This window comes from Gnatocerus cornutus, chromosome 9 (assembly GCF_029298725.1).
Source record: "Gnatocerus cornutus isolate USDA-ARS CGAHR chromosome 9, icGnaCorn1.1, whole genome shotgun sequence".
Taxonomy (NCBI): domain Eukaryota; kingdom Metazoa; phylum Arthropoda; class Insecta; order Coleoptera; family Tenebrionidae; genus Gnatocerus; species Gnatocerus cornutus.
Genome location: NC_142241.1, coordinates 15,122,710 through 15,140,248, shown reverse-complemented (window position 1 = coordinate 15,140,248; position 17,539 = coordinate 15,122,710). Strand labels below are relative to the sequence as shown.

Genomic DNA, 17,539 nt, shown 5'->3' with positions numbered 1-17,539 from the left:
CAAAGTTGTGAAGTATTTAGAAGCAATTTATGCTTTTAGAGGTCTTTCTAAAAATAAAAATTTGTAAAATTTCTAAAAATTGTATTTCTTGTTTTAAAATTATGTAAATTGGCGGAGATAATAATAGAATCGTTTTTAATAATGCCCTGAAATGTCATTCTTCTAACATTAAAATCGACAAAGTTAGAGAATTTTGAAAAAAATGGTCCGCGCCAAAAATAAAATTTTCTAAAATTTCTATCTTTTGTTCTAAAATTTTCTAATTTAACACATTTAATTCAAATGCCTTAAATAGCATTTCCCCCAAATTTTAGATTTTTTGTACTAAAAATGTCAAAGTTGTGAAGTATTTAGAAGCAATTTATGCCTTTAGAGGTCTTTCTAAAAATAAAAATTTGTAAAATTTGTAAAAATTGTATTTCTTGTTTTAAAATTATGTAATTTGGCGGAGATAATAATAGAATCGTTTTTAATAATGCCCTGAAATGTCATTCTTCTAACATTAAAATCGACAAAGTTAGAGAATTTTGAAAAAAATGGTCCGCGCCAAAAATAAAATTTTCTAAAATTTCTATCTTTTGTTCTAAAATTTTCTAATTTAACACATTTAATTCAAATGCCTTAAATAGCATTTCCCCCAAATTTTAGATTTTTTGTACTAAAAATGTCAAAGTTGTGAAGTATTTAGAAGCAATTTATGCCTTTAGAGGTCTTTCTAAAAATAAAAATTTGTAAAATTTGTAAAAATTGTATTTCTTGTTTTAAAATTATGTAATTTGGCGGAGATAATAATAGAATCGTTTTTAATAATGCCCTGAAATGTCATTCTTCTAACATTAAAATCGACAAAGTTAGAGAATTTTGAAAAAAATGGCCCGCGCCAAAAATAAAATTTTCTAAAATTTCTATCTTTTGTTCTAAAATTTTCTAATTTAACACATTTAATTCAAATGCCTTAAATAGCATTTCCCCCAAATTTTAGATTTTTTGTACTAAAAATGTCAAAGTTGTGAAGTATTTAGAAGCAATTTATGCCTTTAGAGGTCTTTCTAAAAATAAAAATTTGTAAAATTTGTAAAAATTGTATTTCTTGTTTTAAAATTATGTAATTTGGCGGAGATAATAATAGAATCGTTTTTAATAATGCCCTGAAATGTCATTCTTCTAACATTAAAATCGACAAAGTTAGAGAATTTTGAAAAAAATGGCCCGCGCCAAAAATAAAATTTTCTAAAATTTCTATCTTTTGTTCTAAAATTTTCTAATTTAACACATTTAATTCAAATGCCTTAAATAGCATTTCCCCCAAATTTTAGATTTTTTGTACTGAAAATGTCAAAGTTGTGAAGTATTTAGAAGCAATTTATGCTTTTAGAGGTCTTTCTAAAAATAAAAATTTGTAAAATTTCTAAAAATTGTATTTCTTGTTTTAAAATTATGTAAATTGGCGGAGATAATAATAGAATCGTTTTTAATAATGCCCTGAAATGTCATTCTTCTAACATTAAAATCGACAAAGTTAGAGAATTTTGAAAAAAATGGTCCGCGCCAAAAATAAAATTTTCTAAAATTTCTATCTTTTGTTCTAAAATTTTCTAATTTAACACATTTAATTCAAATGCCTTAAATAGCATTTCCCCCAAATTTTAGATTTTTTGTACTGAAAATGTCAAAGTTGTGAAGTATTTAGAAGCAATTTATGCTTTTAGAGGTCTTTCTAAAAATAAAAATTTGTAAAATTTCTAAAAATTGTATTTCTTGTTTTAAAATTATGTAAATTGGCGGAGATAATAATAGAATCGTTTTTAATAATGCCCTGAAATGTCATTCTTCTAACATTAAAATCGACAAAGTTAGAGAATTTTGAAAAAAATGGTCCGCGCCAAAAATAAAATTTTCTAAAATTTCTATCTTTTGTTCTAAAATTTTCTAATTTAACACATTTAATTCAAATGCCTTAAATAGCATTTCCCCCAAATTTTAGATTTTTTGTACTAAAAATGTCAAAGTTGTGAAGTATTTAGAAGCAATTTATGCCTTTAGAGGTCTTTCTAAAAATAAAAATTTGTAAAATTTGTAAAAATTGTATTTCTTGTTTTAAAATTATGTAATTTGGCGGAGATAATAATAGAATCGTTTTTAATAATGCCCTGAAATGTCATTCTTCTAACATTAAAATCGACAAAGTTAGAGAATTTTGAAAAAAATGGCCCGCGCCAAAAATAAAATTTTCTAAAATTTCTATCTTTTGTTCTAAAATTTTCTAATTTAACACATTTAATTCAAATGCCTTAAATAGCATTTCCCCCAAATTTTAGATTTTTTGTACTGAAAATGTCAAAGTTGTGAAGTATTTAGAAGCAATTTATGCTTTTAGAGGTCTTTCTAAAAATAAAAATTTGTAAAATTTCTAAAAATTGTATTTCTTGTTTTAAAATTATGTAAATTGGCGGAGATAATAATAGAATCGTTTTTAATAATGCCCTGAAATGTCATTCTTCTAACATTAAAATCGACAAAGTTAGAGAATTTTGAAAAAAATGGTCCGCGCCAAAAATAAAATTTTCTAAAATTTCTATCTTTTGTTCTAAAATTTTCTAATTTAACACATTTAATTCAAATGCCTTAAATAGCATTTCCCCCAAATTTTAGATTTTTTGTACTAAAAATGTCAAAGTTGTGAAGTATTTAGAAGCAATTTATGCCTTTAGAGGTCTTTCTAAAAATAAAAATTTGTAAAATTTGTAAAAATTGTATTTCTTGTTTTAAAATTATGTAAATTGGCGGAGATAATAATAGAATCGTTTTTAATAATGCCCTGAAATGTCATTCTTCTAACATTAAAATCGACAAAGTTAGAGAATTTTGAAAAAAATGGTCCGCGCCAAAAATAAAATTTTCTAAAATTTCTATCTTTTGTTCTAAAATTTTCTAATTTAACACATTTAATTCAAATGCCTTAAATAGCATTTCCCCCAAATTTTAGATTTTTTGTACTAAAAATGTCAAAGTTGTGAAGTATTTAGAAGCAATTTATGCCTTTAGAGGTCTTTCTAAAAATAAAAATTTGTAAAATTTGTAAAAATTGTATTTCTTGTTTTAAAATTATGTAATTTGGCGGAGATAATAATAGAATCGTTTTTAATAATGCCCTGAAATGTCATTCTTCTAACATTAAAATCGACAAAGTTAGAGAATTTTGAAAAAAATGGTCCGCGCCAAAAATAAAATTTTCTAAAATTTCTATCTTTTGTTCTAAAATTTTCTAATTTAACACATTTAATTCAAATGCCTTAAATAGCATTTCCCCCAAATTTTAGATTTTTTGTACTGAAAATGTCAAAGTTGTGAAGTATTTAGAAGCAATTTATGCTTTTAGAGGTCTTTCTAAAAATAAAAATTTGTAAAATTTCTAAAAATTGTATTTCTTGTTTTAAAATTATGTAAATTGGCGGAGATAATAATAGAATCGTTTTTAATAATGCCCTGAAATGTCATTCTTCTAACATTAAAATCGACAAAGTTAGAGAATTTTGAAAAAAATGGTCCGCGCCAAAAATAAAATTTTCTAAAATTTCTATCTTTTGTTCTAAAATTTTCTAATTTAACACATTTAATTCAAATGCCTTAAATAGCATTTCCCCCAAATTTTAGATTTTTTGTACTAAAAATGTCAAAGTTGTGAAGTATTTAGAAGCAATTTATGCCTTTAGAGGTCTTTCTAAAAATAAAAATTTGTAAAATTTGTAAAAATTGTATTTCTTGTTTTAAAATTATGTAATTTGGCGGAGATAATAATAGAATCGTTTTTAATAATGCCCTGAAATGTCATTCTTCTAACATTAAAATCGACAAAGTTAGAGAATTTTGAAAAAAATGGTCCGCGCCAAAAATAAAATTTTCTAAAATTTCTATCTTTTGTTCTAAAATTTTCTAATTTAACACATTTAATTCAAATGCCTTAAATAGCATTTCCCCCAAATTTTAGATTTTTTGTACTGAAAATGTCAAAGTTGTGAAGTATTTAGAAGCAATTTATGCTTTTAGAGGTCTTTCTAAAAATAAAAATTTGTAAAATTTCTAAAAATTGTATTTCTTGTTTTAAAATTATGTAATTTGGCGGAGATAATAATAGAATCGTTTTTAATAATGCCCTGAAATGTCATTCTTCTAACATTAAAATCGACAAAGTTAGAGAATTTTGAAAAAAATGGCCCGCGCCAAAAATAAAATTTTCTAAAATTTCTATCTTTTGTTCTAAAATTTTCTAATTTAACACATTTAATTCAAATGCCTTAAATAGCATTTCCCCCAAATTTTAGATTTTTTGTACTAAAAATGTCAAAGTTGTGAAGTATTTAGAAGCAATTTATGCCTTTAGAGGTCTTTCTAAAAATAAAAATTTGTAAAATTTGTAAAAATTGTATTTCTTGTTTTAAAATTATGTAATTTGGCGGAGATAATAATAGAATCGTTTTTAATAATGCCCTGAAATGTCATTCTTCTAACATTAAAATCGACAAAGTTAGAGAATTTTGAAAAAAATGGCCCGCGCCAAAAATAAAATTTTCTAAAATTTCTATCTTTTGTTCTAAAATTTTCTAATTTAACACATTTAATTCAAATGCCTTAAATAGCATTTCCCCCAAATTTTAGATTTTTTGTACTGAAAATGTCAAAGTTGTGAAGTATTTAGAAGCAATTTATGCTTTTAGAGGTCTTTCTAAAAATAAAAATTTGTAAAATTTCTAAAAATTGTATTTCTTGTTTTAAAATTATGTAAATTGGCGGAGATAATAATAGAATCGTTTTTAATAATGCCCTGAAATGTCATTCTTCTAACATTAAAATCGACAAAGTTAGAGAATTTTGAAAAAAATGGTCCGCGCCAAAAATAAAATTTTCTAAAATTTCTATCTTTTGTTCTAAAATTTTCTAATTTAACACATTTAATTCAAATGCCTTAAATAGCATTTCCCCCAAATTTTAGATTTTTTGTACTAAAAATGTCAAAGTTGTGAAGTATTTAGAAGCAATTTATGCCTTTAGAGGTCTTTCTAAAAATAAAAATTTGTAAAATTTGTAAAAATTGTATTTCTTGTTTTAAAATTATGTAATTTGGCGGAGATAATAATAGAATCGTTTTTAATAATGCCCTGAAATGTCATTCTTCTAACATTAAAATCGACAAAGTTAGAGAATTTTGAAAAAAATGGTCCGCGCCAAAAATAAAATTTTCTAAAATTTCTATCTTTTGTTCTAAAATTTTCTAATTTAACACATTTAATTCAAATGCCTTAAATAGCATTTCCCCCAAATTTTAGATTTTTTGTACTGAAAATGTCAAAGTTGTGAAGTATTTAGAAGCAATTTATGCTTTTAGAGGTCTTTCTAAAAATAAAAATTTGTAAAATTTCTAAAAATTGTATTTCTTGTTTTAAAATTATGTAAATTGGCGGAGATAATAATAGAATCGTTTTTAATAATGCCCTGAAATGTCATTCTTCTAACATTAAAATCGACAAAGTTAGAGAATTTTGAAAAAAATGGTCCGCGCCAAAAATAAAATTTTCTAAAATTTCTATCTTTTGTTCTAAAATTTTCTAATTTAACACATTTAATTCAAATGCCTTAAATAGCATTTCCCCCAAATTTTAGATTTTTTGTACTAAAAATGTCAAAGTTGTGAAGTATTTAGAAGCAATTTATGCCTTTAGAGGTCTTTCTAAAAATAAAAATTTGTAAAATTTGTAAAAATTGTATTTCTTGTTTTAAAATTATGTAAATTGGCGGAGATAATAATAGAATCGTTTTTAATAATGCCCTGAAATGTCATTCTTCTAACATTAAAATCGACAAAGTTAGAGAATTTTGAAAAAAATGGTCCGCGCCAAAAATAAAATTTTCTAAAATTTCTATCTTTTGTTCTAAAATTTTCTAATTTAACACATTTAATTCAAATGCCTTAAATAGCATTTCCCCCAAATTTTAGATTTTTTGTACTAAAAATGTCAAAGTTGTGAAGTATTTAGAAGCAATTTATGCCTTTAGAGGTCTTTCTAAAAATAAAAATTTGTAAAATTTGTAAAAATTGTATTTCTTGTTTTAAAATTATGTAATTTGGCGGAGATAATAATAGAATCGTTTTTAATAATGCCCTGAAATGTCATTCTTCTAACATTAAAATCGACAAAGTTAGAGAATTTTGAAAAAAATGGTCCGCGCCAAAAATAAAATTTTCTAAAATTTCTATCTTTTGTTCTAAAATTTTCTAATTTAACACATTTAATTCAAATGCCTTAAATAGCATTTCCCCCAAATTTTAGATTTTTTGTACTAAAAATGTCAAAGTTGTGAAGTATTTAGAAGCAATTTATGCCTTTAGAGGTCTTTCTAAAAATAAAAATTTGTAAAATTTGTAAAAATTGTATTTCTTGTTTTAAAATTATGTAAATTGGCGGAGATAATAATAGAATCGTTTTTAATAATGCCCTGAAATGTCATTCTTCTAACATTAAAATCGACAAAGTTAGAGAATTTTGAAAAAAATGGTCCGCGCCAAAAATAAAATTTTCTAAAATTTCTATCTTTTGTTCTAAAATTTTCTAATTTAACACATTTAATTCAAATGCCTTAAATAGCATTTCCCCCAAATTTTAGATTTTTTGTACTAAAAATGTCAAAGTTGTGAAGTATTTAGAAGCAATTTATGCCTTTAGAGGTCTTTCTAAAAATAAAAATTTGTAAAATTTGTAAAAATTGTATTTCTTGTTTTAAAATTATGTAATTTGGCGGAGATAATAATAGAATCGTTTTTAATAATGCCCTGAAATGTCATTCTTCTAACATTAAAATCGACAAAGTTAGAGAATTTTGAAAAAAATGGTCCGCGCCAAAAATAAAATTTTCTAAAATTTCTATCTTTTGTTCTAAAATTTTCTAATTTAACACATTTAATTCAAATGCCTTAAATAGCAATGCCCCCAAATTTTAGATTTTTTGTACTAAAAATGTCAAAGTTGTGAAGTATTTAGAAGCAATTTATGCTTTTAGAGGTCTTTCTAAAAATAAAAATTTGTAAAATTTGTAAAAATTGTATTTCTTGTTTTAAAATTATGTAATTTGGCGGAGATAATAATAGAATCGTTTTTAATAATGCCCTGAAATGTCATTCTTCTAACATTAAAATCGACATAGTTAGAGAATTTTGAAAAAAATGGTCCGCGCCAAAAATAAAATTTTCTAAAATTTGTGTCTTTTGTTCTAAAATTTTCAAATTTAGCACATTTAATTCAAATGCCTTAAATAGCATTTCCCCAAATTTTAGATTTTTTGTTCTAAAAATGTCAAAGTTGTGAAGTATTTAGAAGCAATTTATGCTTTTAGAGGTCTTTTTAAAAATAAAAATTTGTAAAATTTGTAAAAATTGTATTTCTTGTTTTAAAATTATGTAATTTGGCGGAGATAATAATAGAATCGTTTTTAATAATGCCCTGAAATGTCATTCTTCTAACATTAAAATCGACAAAGTTAGAGAATTTTGAAAAAAATGGCCCGCGCCAAAAATAAAATTTTCTAAAATTTGTGTCTTTTGTTCTAAAATTTTCAAATTTAGCACAGTTAATTCAAATGCCTTAAATAGCATTTCCCCCAAATTTTAGATTTTTTGTTCTAAAAATGTCAAAGTTGAGAAGTATTTAGAAGAAATTTATGCTTTTAGAGGTCTTTCTAAAAATAAAAATTTGTAAAATTTGTAACAGTTAATTCAAATTCTTGTTTTAAAATTATGTAATTTGGCGGAGATAATAATAGAATCGATTTTAAAAATGACCTGAAATGTCATTCTTCTAGCATTAAAATCGACGGAGTTAGAAAATTTTGAAAAAAATGGGCCGCGCCAAAAATAAAATTTTCTAAAATTTGTGGGTTTTGTTCTAGAATTTTCTAATTTAACACAGTTAATATACATGCCTTAAATAGCAATGCCTTTAAATTTTAGATTTTTTGTACTAAAAATTACAGAGTTGTAGAATTTAGAAGCAATTTGTACTTTTGAGGTCTAAAAATGAAAATTTATAAAATTTTAATTTCTTCAATTTCAAAATTTGATGAATTTAAGTTCTTTTTCGCGTTTCCTCCATGTCTATGTAATCAAATCTGAAGAGTAAACCTCCGTCCAGCGGCCATTTCTCCATCTTGCATTCGTTCCTCCTCGATATTCCGTTCCGCGGTTTCGAGCCGCCATTACTTAATTACAACTAAGTGGTTCAACGATCTGGAACGAATTCCAACTAACTTCATTGTAAAAAGTGATCAACACATGCAGATTGCAACGGGACGTTAATAATCCTTGGACAAGTGCCAGGAGCGCCCTGGAAGCAAAAATCCTCAATTAAAAATGCAACACTCTCCCCCGCACGTTTTTACATTCCGGTTACGCCACTGCCAGAACTGGAGCATCAAAGTGTCTTCATCTGTTTGGACGCCAAATATGAAATAACGTAAATATTTAATAGTCGCCGTCTTCAAACAACAGGAAACGAGTTATGTTTCGAGAATTAATTACACGTCAATGCGACGCTTGTCGTGTTCTAGTCAAGTCTTGAATGTTAACGACGCGGTTGGATTGGAAAAATTCGAGATTTGTTTTAAGAGGAGGATAATCCAATTATGAGCCGCGAAGAGTGCATCCCTACGTGAACATCTGCGTATGTTAGATCCGAGAGGCTTTAGGACGCCTGACAAAACACGATCGTCCTATTGTTCCGGTAAACCACCGACGTCACGCTCACTTGTGGTCTTGTTCAATGCATGCCCTACTCAAACAAAATGCACATAACGCCGAGTGGATTATTAGCTGTTTGGAGTGTCACGTGACCGGATCTTTTAGTGGGGTTAGGTTAATTTTAGCCGGGGAAAAAATAGTATACAAACCCTGTGGAATTCCAGAAGAGGGGGTGCCCGCACACACACATTTTCGTTTTTTAAAATAGTTTTAGTTACTGGTGGTCATAAAAACATTTCGTTGGAAAAACTAACAGTGCTATAAAAACCAACTTGGAATAACAATGTAAATCGGTAAAAGAACGATGCACCACAGCGCAATTAATCAAAATTCCGGATTGCAGGGGAGGTGCGAGCTCGTTTTCACTATATACGATCTCTGAGCCACAAATCCACCCTTCTAAATCACTAACTAAGTCGATTATTGTCATCCCTCTCGGTTTATTTAAGGGTGAGGGTGTAACACCGGATGTAACGTATAGTAGCTATTTTTAACACAAGTGCATGCACAGATGTGAGTTGATGCACCGGCCTTGGGGGATGTAATATCAATTGGAAATTAAAGAAGGGGTGGAACATGTGTTTGAGGGATGATAATGAGGGTTGTGCATTATGGAAATGTGCCTGATGTCTATGCATATGAGCCCCATTCGAGGGTTGTTTGTACACCAGTGGATCTTGTCGAGTAATTGTCAATCAATGGACACACCACCAATAAAGCTTTGTCAGTTTAATAATATGCGTTTTAATCACTGATTGCGCATTGTTTGTTTTACTTCTTTACTCCTGCCCCAGTTTGGAAATTTACGCCACAAACCGCGCGAACTTCACATAATAAAAATGACAAAGATCATCCACTCATTTATAGCGACTGTCCCATATCGAGAATTTACGAAAGCTCATGAACTCTGCCCTCGCCGTCTCTTGAATAAATTCCAACTTTTTTCCTGCATCGATTATTAACTACAGAAACTCCTCTTCGTTATTTTTAGCGTTTAAATTAACGATCTCCATCTGTTTCGAGGGCGAGAAGCGATCAAAAGGGAACTTTGTATATAATTTTCTAGACACCGTTATCTGGTGTCATAAAGTCACAGATAAAAACTGACCTCGAGTAAACTCTGCGGCGACGAATCCGGAGGTTTCAGTGCGTTTTGGTTTTACGTATTGAACACCTTTAATAAAATTTCATTTCTTCGGAAGTGAGAGAAATGCGACGAAACAACGGACGGATGAGACGCAATAAAAAACGATTTCGAGAGCAGCGAAATCCTCGATAATTTACGGGGTTTTATTAGCGGGCTGACAAGGGGGTGAAAAATTAGAGGCGAGCGAAGCGAGCTGTGGTTGCAACTCCGCGACAAAAGGACGATGAAAACGGAAAACAGATTTTAGAAAATTTTATTTTTGGCGCGGCCTATTTTTTTCAAAATTCTGTAGCTTTGCCGATTTTAATGCTAGAAGAATGAAATTTCACGACGTTATTAAACACGATTTGATTATTATCTTTACCAAATTACATAATTTTTGAACACGAAATAAGAATTTTATTAATTTTCATTTTTGGAACGACCTCAAAAGCACAAATTGCTTCCAAATTCTTCACAGCTCTGATATTTTCGGTACCAAGAAGCTAAAATTTGGGGGCAATGCTATTTAAGGCATTTCAATTAACTGTGCTTAATTAGAAAATTTTAGAGCAAAAACACAAATTTTAGAAAATTTTATTTTTGGCGCGACTCATTTTTTTCAAAATTCTGTAACTTTGCGGATTTTAATGCTAGAAGAATGAAATTTCACGACGTTATTAAACACGTTTTGATTATTATCTCCACCAAATTACATAATTTTAGAACACGAAATAAGAATTTTATTAATTTTCATTTTTGGAACGACCTCAAAAGCACAAATTGTTTCTAAATTCTTCACAGCTCTGACATTTTCGGTACCAAGAACCTAAAATTTGGGGCCAATGCTATTTAAGGCATTTCAATTAACTGTGCTTAATTAGAAAATTTTAGAGCAAAAGACACAAATTTTAGAAAATTTTATTTTTGGCGCGACTCATTTTTTTCAAAATTCTGTAACTTTGCGGATTTTAATGTCAGAGGAATGAAATTTCAGGGCGTTATTAAAAACGGTTTGATTAAATAATTTTAGAAAACGAAATAAGATTTTAATAATTTTTCCCGTGGTTTTTCCGTCTATTGACCGCGGTTATCACGACTTCGATAAACCTGCTGACCAGATAAAGCAGTTATTGTTTTAATATTCCATAACTAGTTGTAGTTGTCAGTAGTTGTCGAGGGCTCCGAATCCGGTTAATTTAACCCAATTTCGAAACGCTCCCATTTAACCACCGCATGTGATAGGAGTAAAATAAACATACCGTCGGTGCGATCGTGTTTCGTTGCAATTTATTATAATTAAAATTTATAATTATGAATGCAGTCGGCATGCAAATGTAAAGTCGACATTAAGACTCGTAACGCATTGCTTGGCGAACGTTAATTTTCCCGTTAAAGTGGAGAAAAGTCATTGGAACGATGTTATCATCAATTGTTATCGCGAATATTGGAATTACACATGCGACGGTATTTACATCACAAAGCCTCGTTGAAACAATCTCTGGAAATTTATGGACGCGGTCATCGGGTGGATGGATAAAAAGACGAAGGCGATGTTAACCTAGAAAAATATTAAATTAAATTAGTTTCAAGTCCAGTCACTAAAGCGTCGCCGACACGATAAACTTAATTGAAGCGTTATGTATGGAGGAACTTTGCGACCGACATAATGAAAGGAGCTCCAGAATCAACAAAATGGTTTAAGATTGCTCGTTACACCAAAAGGAAAATTGCAACTGTGCTAATTCCCCAACGGAGGCACAACGCGGAATTTCGCATTCCGACGCAAATATCTTTCCGTTGCGCACTCTTTTATTTCTACAGCCTTAGGAGTCGCGGATTGATACTATAGTTATTAACTAACGTGTACTTATTTTTGGGGCAAAGTTGCGTTATTGGGGCTCATTTGACGCAGAATTTTGCACAGATTCCAAATCCGAGCTCAAAATCCACCTTCAACAAACAATTGAATTTTTCAAAAAACATTATTCCCCCAGCTTTATTAAGAGTCGCGATAGTTCAACCAACCGCTGGATGAAATTACGTAGCTAGATAGTTCCCGACCATCTTACCATTGTCTCGCCAGAACCGGAAACTCTTCGTCTCCATTGTTCACACTTTTCCCATCATTTCTCTCTCGCATAAGAATAGTAGTTTTCGCGTCCGTCGTCGCTTAACAAACGACGGTAACGAAAACCGTAAATAATGAAATCAAATGTTTGCTAAAATAAATCGTGTGTAGCAGATGTTGGTATCAATGCTCGGTTCACACAATTTCCGTCGAAACGAATAACAGACACCTGCAGGCAAATTAATAAGAATAGACTGTTTCGTGCTAGTTAAGTAACTAGGGGATTTTTTCGGGCAACAGTGCTACCAACAAAAGTCCGAAATCAAGAAAATCGTCACAATTTATCGATCGTAACGTGGCGTGAGTGCAACGATCTTAAGGTCTTGTAGTATTTACCTAAACAATTGCTCCCCAAAGTTGCGTGGCCACTTGTCGACATTCCGATCTAATTAATGTCTAATTGTGTCGAACGCACTCAGAAGAGCAAATTAATCTTTGTTGCGAGTTTTTGTCGCCTTTAATGTACTGCGAAGTTTTCCGAAAAGTTCGACTTCTTCCTCTACGAATTGTTAAGCTCTCGTTCAGAAACTGTAAAGTGCGATCATCAGTTTTCTTAATGTGTCGAAAGTTAAAAGTTCCTTCCATTGATTATGATGGCCCAGGAGTTTGGCACGACACGATTAAAACTTAAAATGGGATTTTTTTCGTTCGGTACTGTATTTTCCGAGTCAACAATGAGGCTATAGTTTCCCACCTTTCCACATGATCTGGTTCCTTAAAGCGTCTGAAATATCGCTTGGAACTTCGGCGGCGGCAATCAAAGTTCAGCAACTTCCTGAAGTGAGGATTTACCTCTTTTAATTAGACTTTACATGGGTTTTTTGCCGGCGGTTTAATAGCTCAAATAAGTGGAAGTTTCTGTGCGCTAATAACGAATAAGTGCATGAATTAGGCAAACAAGCGAAATAAATTCCATCTGGACATGCAATCATGTTGTTAGACGAAATGGTGGATGCGCCGCCCCCAACAAATATTTACATTATTCAAAAGCGTTAAATACATAAATAGTTGGATTTGGAATTTCAATTTCGAATTTGAATTGGCAGTCATAGGTTAAAGGTTGGTAATAATCAATTTATCAGTCGAAGAGTGAAAAATTGTAAAATTATTCCGAGCGGAGCGTTTGTGAAACTAATAGTCGTTTGACGCTCCCAATGGACAATTTGCGAACATTCTGTATATTAAGCAGCTTTTAGCGAACAATATAGTTATGCCCGGAAGGCATCCGTTGCGCAAAGTGCATGCAAGTCAGATGCATCACATGCATTTTTACCGAACGTGTTCGAATTGATTACGTTTTGTTTGAAATCCGATACGGTGAATTATCAGTGGAAATTTTCTCTATTCGTGATAAAATCAGTCGCGCTTTCGTTATTTTGTGAAACGCTTAAAAACGTCTTTTTTCTAATCCAATTGTCGTACAATAGTTTCGTGGGATTATTAAATTTCCATTCTAGGTAGGACAGTTTTTAGGACGTGTGTCGGTTTCTTGCGCGAAAACTGGTGAATTTCTAAGAATGTGCAGTTTTTGTGTGTCGAAACTGGTACGGTGGTGTTAGCTACGACATGATTTTTTTTTTCTCATTGTGTTTTTGAAGGATCACTCGATGTAGGTAAATACAAGTTTCAGAAGATCTGGGTTGGGCCAGAGGCGAATTTAAAAGGGCATCAAATTCAAACTCGAAATTATAAAGAAAACTTTTCGGGGGAAAATTTAAAAGTTGTGGGAACAAAGTCGTAGGAAAATTTGAAATATTAAAGGGAAAATGTAGAAAAACCAAAGAGAATCTAAAAAAAATCCCGAACCAGATCCGGGAGATTATCTAGAGAAGCTGAGCAAAATCGAAAGTGAATTTGCGAACAAATTCAAAGAAAATATAAAGATTTTAAACAGAAACTAAGGAAAACCGTTCAAGCGATCGAAAATATGAGGAAATTTAAAAGGGAAAAGGAGGAAAATTTCAAAAAATTTTGAGCACAGGAGGAGAATTGGGGTGAATTTTAAGAAAATTCAGCGAATTTACTGATATCAAAAGAATCTAAAAGAACGAAAGAGTTTTAAAGGCAATTTAAAATGAAATTACAGGGAATCTTGGAAATCCAATGAAAAATTAGAAAATTAGGTTTTTTGAGTTTGACTTAAAAATGAAAAATTTTCAAAATATTTACTTCTTGTTCTAAAATTATGAAATTTGGTACACTTAATAAATGACCTTTACACCAAATTTCATTGCGTTCACGTTAAAATTGTCGATTTTGCAGAATTTAATAGAAAATTTTGATTTTTAAGTTCGACCATGAATTGAAAATTTTTAAAATGGAAGAATAATAAAGAATCCATGAAAATAAAATACAAGAATTGCTGATTTTTAAGGATTGAATACGTTTTAAGGCTATAAAAGGTTCTAAAACCGAGATCCAAGAAAGCATTACTAAAGAAGATAGGAAGAATGTTAAGAATGTTTATTACAATGGGCCTAAATTTTCTTGGACCCGGGCTCCAACCGACCTTAATCCATCCCTGTGCTCGGCGCCAACTGTCATTTTTTTCTGTTGAAGCATTAGATTACCCTTTTTTTGTAAGATTCAATTGTCATTCAAGTTTCACTTGTCAATAAATGACGTAAGCATCAACTCACAAAGAAGTTTTTTGAGCCTTTTAAGGAGCTCTTAAAACATGGAATTTTTTCCCAATTTAGCAGAGATTTCATTAAATATTCCATTTATTTAGACCTAAGAATCGGCAACGTTCGCAAAATTTAATTACCGAAAATTCAGTTTCAGTTTTTTGCGTGGGAGGGACGCAACAATTTAATCACATTTTAATGTTGACAGCGGGATTGGGAAGATACAGGTGGTCATATAGTGTCGGACAGGTCAGCCGCATTTCAATGTTCCCTTCGACGTCAGAAGAAACAATTCATTTCCCCAATTGTGAAAAATCCCCCAGCTCTCCCAGTCGCAGGCATCGTAATAAAAGCGGCCGAGAATAATGTGATTAGTAACATTAAGTCGTGCGGTTCCGTTAATACTAATTAACTCAATTGAAATGTGCTTTGTTTCAATTAAGGGTGCTCAGATTGAGCGTTTGACTGTTTCTTTTGTGGAAAAAAGGTAGTTTAGGGGTCGAACGAGTTAAATAACAATGGACGATAAGCAGAAAAGTGTAGTTGCGATTATATCGGGAGGTTTATAGGGCTTCGCGTGACCTTTCTAGGTGACTTGGAAGCTTTAAACTTTATCCTACTTTATCGGTGACAATTATGATTTTTACTTACAACACACTTTGCGCATTTTAAGGGTGCGTGACTCCAAAACAATGTCAATCTCACTGTTAACTTGATCGACAATTAAAAAACACGCCCACTTGATTATAACATCAGATTTTTTCCCCCGAGTTCGAACGAAAATAATGTTTCTGTCTCGCGGAAAAATCGCATCTTAGCCCGGGTTATAAAACTTTAAAACGACTTTATATACATAGACTTGGATTTATATTACCCGACACAGTCTACCGTTCACATAAAAATTGCCCTAACGCTGTTCGATTTGGGATAAAACGTTTCGTTTACATTGTAATTTTTTTATTGCAAGCGGGGAAAATTGTGGCGCATTTTAATTGGGAAATCATGAGCATGCACAACGACTTGCTATAAATTTATTAGATACGACTCGGTTATAACTCAAATCGAATAAAATAAAATCGAAATTTATTCGAACCGTTTGTAACTTTCCACCGGACTTCCCTTCCCGTTCCAATAAAATTAAATAGCAGGCCGTGTCTCCGCAAATGTATGTTCCATACATCACCGGACCGACAAAATTCACGAATCATAATTTTCATTTGGCAACATTGATTGTGGTGTCGTGTCATTTTCATTGTTTTCCAGTGTCGCCAACTGCATACACCTGCGCAACTTGCAATCTTTTCCCTCTACTTTTATAGGTTGTTACGCCGTAGCAACAATGCTGGTTTTTTATGCATTCCCCGTCTATTTTTTCGAATCCACCACTTTTCTGCTTTACAGATGTTTGATGGGTGGAACAATGCGCCAACCTCGCGTGAACGCTTTCCTTTCATTGGGATTTTTACCTGCGAGGGCAGTTTGACTATTGTTATGAATATGAAAGGGACAGGTGGTAAAATCCATCATGTGTCAAGGCTAGATAAGAGTTATCACAAGCTGGGTGGAGTTTTCAGGTTGCATAATTTCCGCGATTCAAACGAACAAATTGTTTACGTTACACACAGCTGCATTTTCGGAATTCCGCGAGATTTTATGTGGCTCTTTCATTGAAGCGTTTCTTCACTTTGTGTGTTTTCTTTGTATTTGTTTTACTGGGACAAAACGCGTTCGCAGCGCTATTGTTGGTGCAGGGGTGGATTGGGGCCCTTTCAGGCCCCGAACGGATGAGAACAAAATGGGAATTAGTTGCCGGCCCGGCCCTGTTTGAATTTTCCTTACATTTTCATCTGAATCTCGAGATTTATTTTTACTTTTAAGGCACCAATTTTAGCAGATTTCGTAATTGTGCAGTGGAATATCAGAATTGTGGCGCTAACAAATTTTGTAAAAAATTTATTTCTCTCTTTACAATGTTTAAATTTGGCGCTTTCAACAAGCAGATTTTAGGGAACAGTTTCACCAGATTTCATATTTACAGACAAAGAGGTACCCGAATTATGGCACTTTCGATTTTCTTTTTTGTCCTCTTATTTTGCAGGGCTCCTTTTAAATCCGCCTCTGCATACTGCACGTCCGTTGTCACGGTAGCCACAGTTTTATTAACATCTTTTAATTCCGAATCGTCCGCACGAAGCACCTGCGACTGCTTCAAATTACTCCACCTCACAAAAATTTAGTGTAAATTGAGTTTCGCTTCAAACAAAATTCGTTACAAATGAAAATACTTTATCAAGCGAGCTGACGTCACCCACTAATTTGTGGTCTATTTACTACAATTCCTCTTTTTATTATAAATAAAGTCGGCGTTGCAATTCTCGCAGCAGTGAAAAGACCGTATTTCCTAGTAATTTTTATGTCAGGTTGGCACTTTTTACTGTCAAACCTCCGTTTATTGGGTGTTAATTTAGTAATTTTGTGTTGGCATCCCTGTTGTTTTCGTACAAAACGAAATTGTTTTGTTTCATGACTTGTAACGACCTGTCATTGGTATAATTTTAAAAGTTTTGTAAAAGCTATAATCAAGCTACCAACATTAGCGATCGAAACTCCCCATTTGTTGAGGCAACCCCTTCGTGTCTTCCATCCAGCGGAATTTATCGCCACGTCAAGTGATCACGTGTAAAATTTATCGCTGGATGGCGAATTTTTTAAATTTAACGACGCCTCTAATTGCCGGATCGGGTTTATAGGTTATCAAGAACTTTTATTGGCAATTTGTGTAATTTGTTTGAAAACAAATTTATTTATGGAACTGATAATGACTTGATAATGCGAAAAGTAGTGGATTTATAGAAAAAGACTGCGAGTTT

The 17,539-nt window shown here is 31.4% G+C and overlaps 1 protein-coding gene across 3 annotated transcripts in view; it reads left to right on the top strand.

Annotated features, from left to right (window-relative positions):
- sdk (sidekick cell adhesion molecule) overlaps positions 1 to 17,539 on the top strand; it is a 58,933-nt gene that overhangs the window by 18,926 nt on the left and 22,468 nt on the right. The window lies entirely within an intron of this gene.